Below are 16,541 nucleotides of genomic sequence, written 5' to 3' on the forward strand. Positions count from 1 at the left end.
AATTGGACGTTGAAAATGAGCTTATCTCARCCAGCAGAGAGGTCAAATCACAGTAATGCAAACTCAGTCAGAGACATAGTTTTTCACTTGCAACTTGCTTTAACATGTTTAACAGTGCATGAATTGTTGTCTAAAACAAAAAAAGAATGATGCATTTTATGGCTGGATCTGGTTTTATCACTTTCTGAATTGGACGTTGAAAATGAGCTTATCTCAGCCAGMAGAGAGGTCAAATCACAGTAATGCAAACTCAGTCAGAGACATAGATTTTCACCTGCAACTTGCTTTAACATGTTTAACAGTGCATGAAATGTTGTCTAAAACAAAAAAGAATGATGCATTTTATGGCTGGATCTGTTTTATCACTTTCTGAATTGGACGTTGAAAATGAGCTTATCTCAGCCAGCAGAGAGGTCAAATCACAGTAATGCAAACTCAGTCAGAGACATAGATTTTCACTTGCAACTTGCTTTAACATGTTTAACAGTGCATGAATTGTTGTCTAAAACAAAAAAGAATGATGCATTTTATGGCTGGATCTGGTTTTATCACTTTCTGAATTGGACGTTGAAAATGAGCTTATCTCAGCCAGCAGAGAGGTCAAATCACAGTAATGCAAACTCAGTCAGAGACATAGATTTTCACTTGCAACTTGCTTTAACATGTTTAACAGTGCATGAATTGTTGTCTAAAACAAAAAAGAATGATGCATTTTATGGCTTGATCTGGTTTTATCACTTTCTGAATTGGACGTTGAAAATGAGCTTATCTCAGCCAGCAGAGAGGTCAAATCACAGTAATGCAAACTCAGTCAGAGACATAGTTTTTTYACTTGCAACTTGCTTTAACATGTTTAACAGTGCATGAATTGTTGTCTAAAACAAAAAAGAATGATGCATTTTATGGCTGGATCTGGTTTTATCACTTTCTGAATTGGACGTTGAAAATGAGCTTATCTCAGCCAGCAGAGAGGTCAAATCACAGTAATGCAAACTCAGTCAGAGACATAGATTTTCACCTGCAACTTGCTTTAACATCTTTAACAGTGCATGAAATGTTGTCTAAAACAAAAAAGAATGATGCATTTTATGGCTGGATCTGTTTTATCACTTTCTGAATTGGACGTTGAAAATGAGCTTATCTCAGCCAGCAGAGAGGTCAAATCACAGTAATGCAAACTCAGTCAGAGACATAGATTTTCACCTGCAACTTGCTTTAACATGTTTAACAGTGCATGAAATGTTGTCTAAAACAAAAAAGAATGATGCATTTTATGGCTGGATCTGTTTCATCACTTTCTGAATTGGACGTTGAAAATGAGCTTATCTCAGCCAGCAGAGAAGTCAAATCACAGTAATGCAAACTCAGTCAGAGACATAGATTTTCACTTGCAACTTGCTTTAACATGTTTAACAGTGCATGAATTGTTGTCTAAAATAAAAAAGAATGATGCAATTTATGGCTGGATCTGTTTTTATCACTTTCTGAATTGGACGTTGAAAATGAGCTTATCTCAGCCAGCAGAGAGGTCAAATCACAGTAATGCAAACTCAGTCAGAGACATAGATTTTCACTTGCAACTTGCTTTAACATGTTTAACAGTGCATGAATTGTTGTCTAAAACAAAAAAGAATGATGCATTTTATGGCTGGATCTGTTTTTATCACTTTCTGAATTGGACGTTGAAAATGAGCTTATCTCAGACAGCAGAGAGGTCAAATCACAGTAATGCAAACTCAGTCAGAGACATAGATTTTCACCTGCAACTTGCTTTAACATGTTTAACAGTGCATGAATTGTTGTCTAAAACAAAAAAGAATGATGCATTTTATGGCTGGATCTGGTTTTATCACTTTCTGAATTGGACGTTGAAAATGAGCTTATCTCAGCCAGCAGAGAGGTCAAATCACAGTAATGCAAACTCAGTCAGAGACATAGATTTTCACTTGCAACTTGCTTTAACATGTTTAACAGTGCATGAATTGTTGTCTAAAACAAAAAAGAATGATGCATTTTATGGCTGGATCTGGTTTTATCACTTTCTGAATTGGACGTTGAAAATGAGCTTATCTAAGCCAGCAGAGAGGTCAAATCACAGTAATGCAAACTCAGTCAGAGACATAGATTTTCACCTGCAACTTGCTTTAACATCTTTAACAGTGCATGAAWTGTTGTCTAAAACAAAAAAAGAATGATGCATTTTATGGCTGGATCTGTTTTATCACTTTCTGAATTGGACGTTGAAAATGAGCTTATCTCAGCCAGCAGAGAGGTCAAATCAGAGTAATGCAAACTCAGTCAGAGACATAGATTTTCACCTGCAACTTGCTTTAACATGTTTAACAGTGCATGAAATGTTGTCTAAAACAAAAAAGAATGATGCATTTTATGGCTGGATCTGTTTCATCACTTTCTGAATTGGACGTTGAAAATGAGCTTATCTCAGCCAGCAGAGAGGTCAAATCACAGTAATGCAAACTCAGTCAGAGACATAGATTTTCACTTGCAACTTGCTTTAACATGTTTAACAGTGCATGAATTGTTGTCTAAAACAAAAAAGAATGATGCATTTTATGGCTGGATCTGTTTTTATCACTTTCTGAATTGGACGTTGAAAATGAGCTTATCTCAGCCAGCAGAGAGGTCAAATCACAGTAATGCAAACTCAGTCAGAGACATAGATTTTCACTTGCAWCTTGCTTTAACATGTTTAACAGTGCATGAATTGTTGTCTAAAACAAAAAAGAATGATGCATTTTATGGCTGGATCTGGTTTTATCACTTTCTGAATTGGACGTTGAAAATGAGCTTATCTCAGCCAGCAGAGAGGTCAAATCACAGTAATGCAAACTCAGTCAGAGACATAGATTTTCACTTGCAACTTGCTTTAACATGTTTAACAGTGCATGAATTGTTAACTAAAACAAAAAAGAATGATGCATTTTATGGCTGGACCTGGTGTTATCACTTTCTGAATTGGACGTTGAAAATGAGCTTATCTCAGCCAGCAGAGAGGTCAAATCACAGTAATGCAAACTCAGTCAGAGACATAGATTTTCACTTGCAACTTGCTTTAACATGTTTAACAGTGCATGAATTGTTGTCTAAAACAAAAAAGAATGATGCATTTTATGGCTGGATCTGTTTTTATCACTTTCTGAATTGGATGTTGAAAATGAGCTTATCTCAGCCAGCAGAGAGGTCAAATCACAGTAATGCAAACTCAGTCAGAGACATAGATTTTCACCTGCAACTTGCTTTAACATGTTTAACAGTGCATGAATTGTTGTCTAAAACAAAAAAGAATGATGCATTTTATGGCTGGACCTGGTTTTATCACCTTCTGAATTGGACGTTGAAAATTAGCTAATCTCAGCCAGCAGAGAGGTCAAATCACAGTAATGCAAACTCAGTCAGAGACATAGATTTTCACCTGCAACTTGCTTTAACATGTTTAACAGTGCATGAATTGTTGTCTAAAACAAAAAAGAATGATGCATTTTATGGCTGGATCTGGTTTTATCACTTTCTGAATTGGACGTTGAAAATGAGCTTATCTCAGCCAGCAGAGAGGTCAAATCACAGTAATGCAAACTCAGTCAGAGACATAGATTTTCACTTGCAACTTGCTTTAACATGTTTAACAGTGCATGAATTGTTGTCTAAAACAAAAAAGAATGATGCATTTTATGGCTGGATCTGGTTTTATCACTTTCTGAATTGGACGTTGAAAATGAGCTTATCTCAGCCAGCAGAGAGGTCAAATCACAGTAATGCAAACTCAGTCAGAGACATAGTTTTTTTACTTGAAACTTGCTTTAACATGTTTAACAGTGCATGAATTGTTGTCTAAAACAAAAAAGAATGATGCATTTTATGGCTGGATCTGGTTTTATCACTTTCTGAATTGGACGTTGAAAATGAGCTTATCTCAGCCAGCAGAGAGGTCAAATCACAGTAATGCAAACTCAGTCAGAGACATAGATTTTCACCTGCAACTTGCTTTAACATCTTTAACAGTGCATGAAATGTTGTCTAAAACAAAAAAGAATGATGCATTTTATGGCTGGATCTGTTTTATCACTTTCTGAATTGGACGTTGAAAATGAGCTTATCTCAGCCAGCAGAGAGGTCAAATCACAGTAATGCAAACTCAGTCAGAGACATAGATTTTCACCTGCAACTTGCTTTAACATGTTTAACAGTGCATGAAATGTTGTCTAAAACAAAAAAGAATGATGCATTTTATGGCTGGATCTGTTTCATCACTTTCTGAATTGGACGTTGAAAATGAGCTTATCTCAGCCAGCAGAGAGGTCAAATCACAGTAATGCAAACTCAGTCAGAGACATAGATTTTCACTTGCAACTTGCTTTAACATGTTTAACAGTGCATGAATTGTTGTCTAAAATAAAAAAGAATGATGCATTTTATGGCTGGATCTGTTTTTATCACTTTCTGAATTGGACGTTGAAAATGAGCTTATCTCAGCCAGCAGAGAGGTCAAATCACAGTAATGCAAACTCAGTCAGAGACATAGATTTTCACTTGCAACTTGCTTTAACATGTTTAACAGTGCATGAATTGTTGTCTAAAACAAAAAAGAATGATGCATTTTATGGCTGGATCTGTTTTTATCACTTTCTGAATTGGACGTTGAAAATGAGCTTATCTCAGCCAGCAGAGAGGTCAAATCACAGTAATGCAAACTCAGTCAGAGACATAGATTTTCACCTGCAACTTGCTTTAACATGTTTAACAGTGCATGAATTGTTGTCTAAAACAAAAAAGAATGATGCATTTTATGGCTGGATCTGGTTTTATCACTTTCTGAATTGGACGTTGAAAATGAGCTTATCTCAGCCAGCAGAGAGGTCAAATCACAGTAATGCAAACTCAGTCAGAGACATAGATTTTCACTTGCAACTTGCTTTAACATGTTTAACAGTGCATGAATTGTTGTCTAAAACAAAAAAGAATGATGCATTTTATGGCTGGATCTGTTTTTATCACTTTCTGAATTGGACGTTGAAAATGAGCTTATCTCAGCCAGCAGAGAGGTCAAATCACAGTAATGCAAACTCAGTCAGAGACATAGATTTTCACTTGCAACTTGCTTTAACATGTTTAACAGTGCATGAATTGTTGTCTAAAACAAAAAAGAATGATGCATTTTATGGCTGGATCTGGTTTTATCACTTTCTGAATTGGACGTTGAAAATGAGCTTATCTCAGCCAGCAGAGAGGTCAAATCACAGTAATGCAAACTCAGTCAGAGACATAGTTTTTCACTTGCAACTTGCTTTAACATGTTTAACAGTGCATGAATTGTTGTCTAAAACAAAAAAGAATGATGCATTTTATGGCTTGATCTGGTTTTATCACTTTCTGAATTGGACGTTGAAAATGAGCTTATCTCAGCCAGCAGAGAGGTCAAATCACAGTAATGCAAACTCAGTCAGAGACATAGATTTTCACCTGCAACTTGCTTTAACATCTTTAACAGTGCATGAAATGTTGTCTAAAACAAAAAAGAATGATGCATTTTATGGCTGGATCTGTTTTATCACTTTCTGAATTGGACGTTGAAAATGAGCTTATYTCAGCCAGCAGAGAGGTCAAATCACAGTAATGCAAACTCAGTCAGAGACATAGATTTTCACCTGCAACTTGCTTTAACATGTTTAACAGTGCATGAAATGTTGTCTAAAACAAAAAAGAATGATGCATTTTATGGCTGGATCTGTTTTATCACTTTCTGAATTGGACGTTGAAAATGAGCTTATCTCAGCCAGCAGAGAGGTCAAATCACAGTAATGCAAACTCAGTCAGAGACATAGATTTTCACTTGCAACTTGCTTTAACATGTTTAACAGTGCATGAATTGTTGTCTAAAACAAAAAAGAATGATGCATTTTATGGCTGGATCTGGTTTTATCACTTTCTGAATTGGACGTTGAAAATGAGCTTATCTCAGCCAGCAGAGAGGTCAAATCACAGTAATGCAAACTCAGTCAGATACATAGATTTTCACTTGCAACTTGCTTTAACATGTTTAAGAGTGCATGAATTGTTAACTAAAACAAAAAAGAATATTGCATTTTATGGCTGGACCTGGTTTTATCACTTTCTGAATTGGACGTTGAAAATGAGCTTATCTCAGCCAGCAGAGAGGTCAAATCACAGTAATGCAAACTCAGTCAGAGACATAGTTTTTCACTTGCAACTTGCTTTAACATGTTTAACAGTGCATGAATTGTTAACTAAAACAAAAAAGAATAATGCATTTTATGGCTGGACCTGGTTTTATCACTTTCTGAATTGGACGTTGAAAATGAGCTTATCTCAGCCAGCAGAGAGGTCAAATCACAGTAATGCAAACTCAGTCAGAGACATAGATTTTCACTTGCAACTTGCTTTAACATGTTTAACAGTGCATGAATTGTTGTCTAAAACAAAAAAGAATGATGCATTTTATGGCTGGATCTGTTTTTATCACTTTCTGAATTGGACGTTGAAAATGAGCTTATGTCAGCCAGCAGAGAGGTCAAATCACAGTAATGCAAACTCAGTCAGAGACATAGATTTTCACCTGCAACTTGCTTTAACATGTTTAACAGTGCATGAATTGTTGTCTAAAACAAAAAAGAATGATGCATTTTATGGCTGGATCTGGTTTTATCACTTTCTGAATTGGACGTTGAAAATGAGCTTATCTCAGCCAGCAGAGAGGTCAAATCACAGTAATGCAAACTCAGTCAGAGACATAGATTTTCACTTGCAACTTGCTTTAACATGTTTAACAGTGCATGAATTGTTAACTAAAACAAAAAAGAATGATGCATTTTATGGCTGGACCTGGTTTTATCACTTTCTGAATAGGACGTTGAAAATGAGCTTATCTCAGCCAGCAGAGAGGTCAAATCACAGTAATGCAAACTCAGTCAGAGACATAGTTTTTCACTTGCAACTTGCTTTAACATGTTTAACAGTGCATGAATTGTTAACTAAAACAAAAAAGAATGATGCATTTTATGGCTGGACCTGGTTTTATCACTTTCTGAATTGGACGTTGAAAATGAGCTTATCTCAGCCAGCAGAGAGGTCAAATCACAGTAATGCAAACTCAGTCAGAGACATAGATTTTCACTTGCAACTTGCTTTAACATGTTTAACAGTGCATGAATTGTTGTCTAAAACAAAAAAGAATGATGCATTTTATGGCTGGATCTGTTTTTATCACTTTCTGAATTGGACGTTGAAAATGAGCTTATCTCAGCCAGCAGAGAGGTCAAATCACAGTAATGCAAACTCAGTCAGAGACATAGATTTTCACTTGCAACTTGCTTTAACATGTTTAACAGTGCATGAATTGTTGTCTAAAACAAAAAAGAATGATGCATTTTATGGCTGGATCTGTTTTTATCACTTTCTGAATTGGACGTTGAAAATGAGCTTATCTCAGCCAGCAGAGAGGTCAAATCACAGTAATGCAAACTCAGTCAGAGACATAGATTTTCACCTGCAACTTGCTTTAACATGTTTAACAGTGCATGAATTGTTGTCTAAAACAAAAAAGAATGATGCATTTTATGGCTGGATCTGGTTTTATCACTTTCTGAATTGGACGTTGAAAATGAGCTTATCTCAGCCAGCAGAGAGGTCAAATCACAGTAATGCAAACTCAGTCAGAGACATAGATTTTCACCTGCAACTTGCTTTAACATGTTTAACAGTGCATGAAWTGTTGTCTAAAACAAAAAAGAATGATGCATTTTATGGCTGGATCTGTTTTATCACTTTCTGAATTGGACGTTGAAAATGAGCTTATCTCAGCCAGCAGAGAGGTCAAATCACAGTAATGCAAACTCAGTCAGAGACATAGATTTTCACTTGCAACTTGCTTTAACATGTTTAACAGTGCATGAATTGTTGTCTAAAACAAAAAAGAATGATGCATTTTATGGCTGGATCTGGTTTTATCACTTTCTGAATTGGACGTTGAAAATGAGCTTATCTCAGCCAGCAGAGAGGTCAAATCACATCAATGCAAACTCAGTCAGAGATATAGATTTTCACTTGCAACTTGCTTTAACATGTTTAACAGTGCATGAATTGTTAACTAAAACAAAAAAGAATGATGCATTTTATGGCTGGACCTGGTTTTATCACTTTCTGAATTGGACGTTGAAAATGAGCTTATCTCAGCCAGCAGAGAGGTCAAATCACAGTAATGCAAACTCAGTCAGAGACATAGATTTTCACTTGCAACTTGCTTTAACATGTTTAACAGTGCATGAAATGTTGTCTAAAACAAAAAAGAATGATGCATTTTATGGCTGGATCTGTTTTTATCACTTTCTGAATTGGACGTTGAAAATGAGCTTATCTCAGCCAGCAGAGAGGTCAAATCACAGTAATGCAAACTCAGTCAGAGACATAGATTTTCACTTGCAACTTGCTTTAACATGTTTAACAGTGCATGAATTGTTGTCTAAAACAAAAAAGAATGATGCATTTTATGGCTGGATCTGGTTTTATCACTTTCTGAATTGGACGTTGAAAATGAGCTTATCTCAGCCAGCAGAGAGGTCAAATCACAGTAATGCAAACTCAGTCAGAGACATAGATTTTCACCTGCAACTTGCTTTAACATGTTTAACAGTGCATGAATTGTTGTCTAAAACAAAAAAGAATGATGCATTTTATGGCTGGATCTGGTTTTATCACTTTCTGAATTGGACGTTGAAAATGAGCTTATCTCAGCCAGCAGAGAGGTCAAATCACAGTAATGCAAACTCAGTCAGAGACATAGATTTTCACCTGCAACTTGCTTTAACATGTTTAACAGTGCATGAATTGTTGTCTAAAACAAAAAAGAATGATGCATTTTATGGCTGGATCTGGTTTTATCACTTTCTGAATTGGACGTTGAAAATGAGCTTATCTCAGCCAGCAGAGAGGTCAAATCACAGTAATGCAAACTCAGTCAGAGACATAGATTTTCACTTGCAACTTGCTTTAACATGTTTAACAGTGCATGAATTGTTGTCTAAAACAAAAAAGAATGATGCATTTTATGGCTGGATCTGTTTTTATCACTTTCTGAATTGGACGTTGAAAATGAGCTTATCTCAGCCAGCAGAGAGGTCAAATCACAGTAATGCAAACTCAGTCAGAGACATAGATTTTCACTTGCAACTTGCTTTAACATGTTTAACAGTGCATGAATTGTTGTCTAAAACAAAAAAGAATGATGCATTTTATGGCTGGATCTGGTTTTATCACTTTCTGAATTGGACGTTGAAAATGAGCTTATCTCAGCCAGCAGAGAGGTCAAATCACAGTAATGCAAACTCAGTCAGAGACATAGWTTTTCACTTGCAACTTGCTTTAACATGTTTAACAGTGCATGAATTGTTGTCTAAAACAAAAAAGAATGATGCATTTTATGGCTTGATCTGGTTTTATCACTTTCTGAATTGGACGTTGAAAATGAGCTTATCTCAGCCAGCAGAGAGGTCAAATCACAGTAATGCAAACTCAGTCAGAGACATAGATTTTCACCTGCAACTTGCTTTAACATSTTTAACAGTGCATGAAATGTTGTCTAAAACAAAAAAGAATGATGCATTTTATGGCTGGATCTGTTTTATCACTTTCTGAATTGGACGTTGAAAATGAGCTTATTTCAGCCAGCAGAGAGGTCAAATCACAGTAATGCAAACTCAGTCAGAGACATAGATTTTCACCTGCAACTTGCTTTAACATGTTTAACAGTGCATGAAATGTTGTCTAAAACAAAAAAGAATGATGCATTTTATGGCTGGATCTGTTTTATCACTTTCTGAATTGGACGTTGAAAATGAGCTTATCTCAGCCAGCAGAGAGGTCAAATCACAGTAATGCAAACTCAGTCAGAGACATAGATTTTCACTTGCAACTTGCTTTAACATGTTTAACAGTGCATGAATTGTTGTCTAAAACAAAAAAGAATGATGCATTTTATGGCTGGATCTGGTTTTATCACTTTCTGAATTGGACGTTGAAAATGAGCTTATCTCAGCCAGCAGAGAGGTCAAATCACAGTAATGCAAACTCAGTCAGATACATAGATTTTCACTTGCAACTTGCTTTAACATGTTTAAGAGTGCATGAATTGTTAACTAAAACAAAAAAGAATATTGCATTTTATGGCTGGACCTGGTTTTATCACTTTCTGAATTGGACGTTGAAAATGAGCTTATCTCAGCCAGCAGAGAGGTCAAATCACAGTAATGCAAACTCAGTCAGAGACATAGTTTTTCACTTGCAACTTGCTTTAACATGTTTAACAGTGCATGAATTGTTAACTAAAACAAAAAAGAATGATGCATTTTATGGCTGGACCTGGTTTTATCACTTTCTGAATTGGACGTTGAAAATGAGCTTATCTCAGCCAGCAGAGAGGTCAAATCACAGTAATGCAAACTCAGTCAGAGACATAGATTTTCACTTGCAACTTGCTTTAACATGTTTAACAGTGCATGAATTGTTGTCTAAAACAAAAAAGAATGATGCATTTTATGGCTGGATCTGTTTTTATCACTTTCTGAATTGGACGTTGAAAATGAGCTTATSTCAGCCAGCAGAGAGGTCAAATCACAGTAATGCAAACTCAGTCAGAGACATAGATTTTCACCTTGCAACTTGCTTTAACATGTTTAACAGTGCATGAATTGTTGTCTAAAACAAAAAAGAATGATGCATTTTATGGCTGGATCTGGTTTTATCACTTTCTGAATTGGACKTTGAAAATGAGCTTATCTCAGCCAGCAGAGAGGTCAAATCACAGTAATGCAAACTCAGTCAGAGACATAGATTTTCACTTGCAACTTGCTTTAACATGTTTAACAGTGCATGAATTGTTGTCTAAAACAAAAAAGAATGATGCATTTTATGGCTGGATCTGGTTTTATCACTTTCTGAATTGGACGTTGAAAATGAGCTTATCTCAGCCAGCAGAGAGGTCAAATCACAGTAATGCAAACTCAGTCAGAGACATAGATTTTCACTTGCAACTTGCTTTAACATGTTTAACAGTGCATGAATTGTTGTCTAAAACAAAAAAGAATGATGCATTTTATGGCTGGATCTGTTTTTATCACTTTCTGAATTGGACGTTGAAAATGAGCTTATCTCAGCCAGCAGAGAGGTCAAATCACAGTAATGCAAACTCAGTCAGAGACATAGATTTTCACTTGCAACTTGCTTTAACATGTTTAACAGTGCATGAATTGTTGTCTAAAACAAAAAAGAATGATGCATTTTATGGCTGGATCTGTTTTTATCACTTTCTGAATTGGACGTTGAAAATGAGCTTATCTCAGCCAGCAGAGAGGTCAAATCACAGTAATGCAAACTCAGTCAGAGACATAGATTTTCACCTGCAACTTGCTTTAACATGTTTAACAGTGCATGAATTGTTGTCTAAAACAAAAAAGAATGATGCATTTTATGGCTGGATCTGGTTTTATCACTTTCTGAATTGGACGTTGAAAATGAGCTTATCTCAGCCAGCAGAGAGGTCAAATCACAGTAATGCAAACTCAGTCAGAGACATAGATTTTCACCTGCAACTTGCTTTAACATGTTTAACAGTGCATGAAWTGTTGTCTAAAACAAAAAAGAATGATGCATTTTATGGCTGGATCTGTTTTATCACTTTCTGAATTGGACGTTGAAAATGAGCTTATCTCAGCCAGCAGAGAGGTCAAATCACAGTAATGCAAACTCAGTCAGAGACATAGATTTTCACTTGCAACTTGCTTTAACATGTTTAACAGTGCATGAATTGTTGTCTAAAACAAAAAAGAATGATGCATTTTATGGCTGGATCTGGTTTTATCACTTTCTGAATTGGACGTTGAAAATGAGCTTATCTCAGCCAGCAGAGAGGTCAAATCACATCAATGCAAACTCAGTCAGAGATATAGATTTTCACTTGCAACTTGCTTTAACATGTTTAACAGTGCATGAATTGTTAACTAAAACAAAAAAGAATGATGCATTTTATGGCTGGACCTGGTTTTATCACTTTCTGAATTGGACGTTGAAAATGAGCTTATCTCAGCCAGCAGAGAGGTCAAATCACAGTAATGCAAACTCAGTCAGAGACATAGATTTTCACTTGCAACTTGCTTTAACATGTTTAACAGTGCATGAAATGTTGTCTAAAACAAAAAAGAATGATGCATTTTATGGCTGGATCTGTTTTTATCACTTTCTGAATTGGACGTTGAAAATGAGCTTATCTCAGCCAGCAGAGAGGTCAAATCACAGTAATGCAAACTCAGTCAGAGACATAGATTTTCACTTGCAACTTGCTTTAACATGTTTAACAGTGCATGAATTGTTGTCTAAAACAAAAAAGAATGATGCATTTTATGGCTGGATCTGGTTTTATCACTTTCTGAATTGGACGTTGAAAATGAGCTTATCTCAGCCAGCAGAGAGGTCAAATCACAGTAATGCAAACTCAGTCAGAGACATAGTTTTTCACTTGCAACTTGCTTTAACATGTTTAACAGTGCATGAATTGTTAACTAAAACAAAAAAGAATGATGCATTTTATGGCTGGACCTGGTTTTATCACTTTCTGAATTGGACGTTGAAAATGAGCTTATCTCAACCAGCAGAGAGGTCAAATCACAGTAATGCAAACTCAGTCAGAGACATAGTTTTTCACTTGCAACTTGCTTTAACATGTTTAACAGTGCATGAATTGTTGTCTAAAACAAAAAAAGAATGATGCATTTTATGGCTGGATCTGGTTTTATCACTTTCTGAATTGGACGTTGAAAATGAGCTTATCTCAGCCAGCAGAGAGGTCAAATCACAGTAATGCAAACTCAGTCAGAGACATAGATTTTCACTTGCAACTTGCTTTAACATGTTTAACAGTGCATGAATTGTTGTCTAAAACAAAAAAGAATGATGCATTTTATGGCTGGATCTGGTTTTATCACTTTCTGAATTGGACGTTAAAAAAATGAGCTTATCTCAGCCAGCAGAGAGGTCAAATCACAGTAATGCAAACTCAGTCAGAGACATAGATTTTCACTTGCAACTTGCTTTAACATGTTTAAGAGTGCATGAATTGTTAACTAAAACAAAAAAGAATGATGCATTTTATGGCTGGACCTGGTTTTATCACTTTCTGAATTGGACGTTGAAAATGAGCTTATCTCAGCCAGCAGAGAGGTCAAATCACAGTAATGCAAACTCAGTCAGAGACATAGTTTTTCACTTGCAACTTGCTTTAACATGTTTAACAGTGCATGAGTTGTTGTCTAAAACAAAAAAGAATGATGCATTTTATGGCTGGATCTGTTTTTATCACTTTCTGAATTGGACGTTGAAAATGAGCTTATCTCAGCCAGCAGAGAGGTCAAATCACAGTAATGCAAACTCAGTCAGAGACATAGATTTTCACCTGCAACTTGCTTTAACATGTTTAACAGTGCATGAAATGTTGTCTAAAACAAAAAAGAATGATGCATTTTATGGCTGGATCTGTTTTATCACTTTCTGAATTGGACGTTGAAAATGAGCTTATCTCAGCCAGCAGAGAGGTCAAATCACAGTAATGCAAACTCAGTCAGAGACATAGATTTTCACTTGCAACTTGCTTTAACATGTTTAACAGTGCATGAATTGTTGTCTAAAACAAAAAAGAATGATGCATTTTATGGCTGGATCTGGTTTTATCACTTTCTGAATTGGACGTTGAAAATGAGCTTATCTCAGCCAGCAGAGAGGTCAAATCACAGTAATGCAAACTCAGTCAGAGACATAGATTTTCACTTGCAACTTGCTTTAACATGTTTAACAGTGCATGAATTGTTAACTAAAACAAAAAAGAATGATGCATTTTATGGCTGGACCTGGTTTTATCACTTTCTGAATTGGACGTTGAAAATGAGCTTATCTCAACCAGCAGAGAGGTCAAATCACAGTAATGCAAACTCAGTCAGAGACATAGTTTTTCACTTGCAACTTGCTTTAACATGTTTAACAGTGCATGAATTGTTGTCTAAATCAAAAAAAGAATGATGCATTTTATGGCTGGATCTGGTTTTATCACTTTCTGAATTGGACGTTGAAAATGAGCTTATCTCAGCCAGCAGAGAGGTCAAATCACAGTAATGCAAACTCAGTCAGAGACATAGATTTTCACTTGCAACTTGCTTTAACATGTTTAACAGTGCATGAATTGTTGTCTAAAACAAAAAAGAATGATGCATTTTATGGCTGGATCTGGTTTTATCACTTTCTGAATTGGACGTTAAAAAATGAGCTTATCTCAGCCAGCAGAGAGGTCAAATCACAGTAATGCAAACTCAGTCAGAGACATAGATTTTCACCTGCAACTTGCTTTAACATGTTTAACAGTGCATGAAATGTTGTCTAAAACAAAAAAGAATGATGCATTTTATGGCTGGATCTGTTTTATCACTTTCTGAATTGGACGTTGAAAATGAGCTTATCTCAGCCAGCAGAGAGGTCAAATCACAGTAATGCAAACTCAGTCAGAGACATAGATTTTCACTTGCAACTTGCTTTAACATGTTTAACAGTGCATGAATTGTTGTCTAAAACAAAAAAGAATGATGCATTTTATGGCTGGACCTGTTTTTATCACTTTCTGAATTGGACGTTGAAAATGAGCTTATCTCAGCCAGCAGAGAGGTCAAATCACAGTAATGCAAACTCAGTCAGAGACATAGATTTTCACTTGCAACTTGCTTTAACATGTTTAACAGTGCATGAATTGTTGTCTAAAACAAAAAAGAATGATGCATTTTATGGCTGGATCTGTTTTTATCACTTTTTGACGTTGACGTTGAAAATGAGCTTATCTCAGCCAGCAGAGAGGTCAAATCACAGTAATGCAAACTCAGTCAGAGACATAGATTTTCACTTGCAACTTGCTTTAACATGTTTAACAGTGCATGAATTGTTGTCTAAAACAAAAAAGAATGATGCATTTTATGGCTGGATCTGTTTTTATCACTTTCTGAATTGGACGTTGAAAATGAGCTTATCTCAGCCAGCAGAGAGGTCAAATCACAGTAATGCAAACTCAGTCAGAGACATAGATTTTCACTTGCAACTTGCTTTAACATGTTTAACAGTGCATGAATTGTTGTCTAAAACAAAAAAGAATGTGCATTTTATGGCTGGATCTGGTTTTATCACTTTCTGAATTGGACGTTGAAAATGAGCTTATCTCAGCCAGCAGAGAGGTCAAATCACAGTAATGCAAACTCAGTCAGAGACATAGATTTTCACCTGCAACTTGCTTTAACATCTTTAACAGTGCATGAATTGTTGTCTAAAACAAAAAAGAATGATGCATTTTATGGCTGGATCTGTTTTATCACTTTCTGAATTGGACGTTGAAAATGAGCTTATCTCAGCCAGCAGAGAGGTCAAATCACAGTAATGCAAACTCAGTCAGAGACATAGATTTTCACCTGCAACTTGCTTTAACATGTTTAACAGTGCATGAAATGTTGTCTAAAACAAAAAAGAATGATGCATTTTATGGCTGGATCTGTTTTATCACTTTCTGAATTGGACGTTGAAAATGAGCTTATCTCAGCCAGCAGAGAGGTCAAATCACAGTAATGCAAACTCAGTCAGAGACATAGATTTTCACTTGCAACTTGCTTTAACATGTTTAACAGTGCATGAATTGTTGTCTAAAACAAAAAAGAATGATGCATTTTATGGCTGGATCTGGTTTTATCACTTTCTGAATTGGACGTTGAAAATGAGCTTATCTCAGCCAGCAGAGAGGTCAAATCACAGTAATGCAAACTCAGTCAGAGACATAGATTTTCACTTGCAACTTGCTTTAACATGTTTAACAGTGCATGAATTGTTAACTAAAACAAAAAAGAATGATGCATTTTATGGCTGGACCTGGTTTTATCACTTTCTGAATTGGACGTTGAAAATGAGCTTATCTCAACCAGCAGAGAGGTCAAATCACAGTAATGCAAACTCAGTCAGAGACATAGTTTTTCACTTGCAACTTGCTTTAACATGTTTAACAGTGCATGAATTGTTGTCTAAAACAAAAAAAGAATGATGCATTTTATGGCTGGATCTGGTTTTATCACTTTCTGAATTGGACGTTGAAAATGAGCTTATCTCAGCCAGCAGAGAGGTCAAATCACAGTAATGCAAACTCAGTCAGAGACATAGATTTTCACTTGCAACTTGCTTTAACATGTTTAACAGTGCATGAATTGTTGTCTAAAACAAAAAAGAATGATGCATTTTATGGCTGGATCTGGTTTTATCACTTTCTGAATTGGACGTTAAAAAATGAGCTTATCTCAGCCAGCAGAGAGGTCAAATCACAGTAATGCAAACTCAGTCAGAGACATAGATTTTCACCTGCAACTTGCTTTAACATGTTTAACAGTGCATGAAATGTTGTCTAAAACAAAAAAGAATGATGCATTTTATGGCAGGATCTGTTTTATCAC

This window comes from Danio rerio, chromosome 8 (genome assembly GCF_049306965.1).
Source record: "Danio rerio strain Tuebingen ecotype United States chromosome 8, GRCz12tu, whole genome shotgun sequence".
In the NCBI taxonomy this organism is placed as follows: Eukaryota; Metazoa; Chordata; class Actinopteri; order Cypriniformes; family Danionidae; genus Danio; species Danio rerio.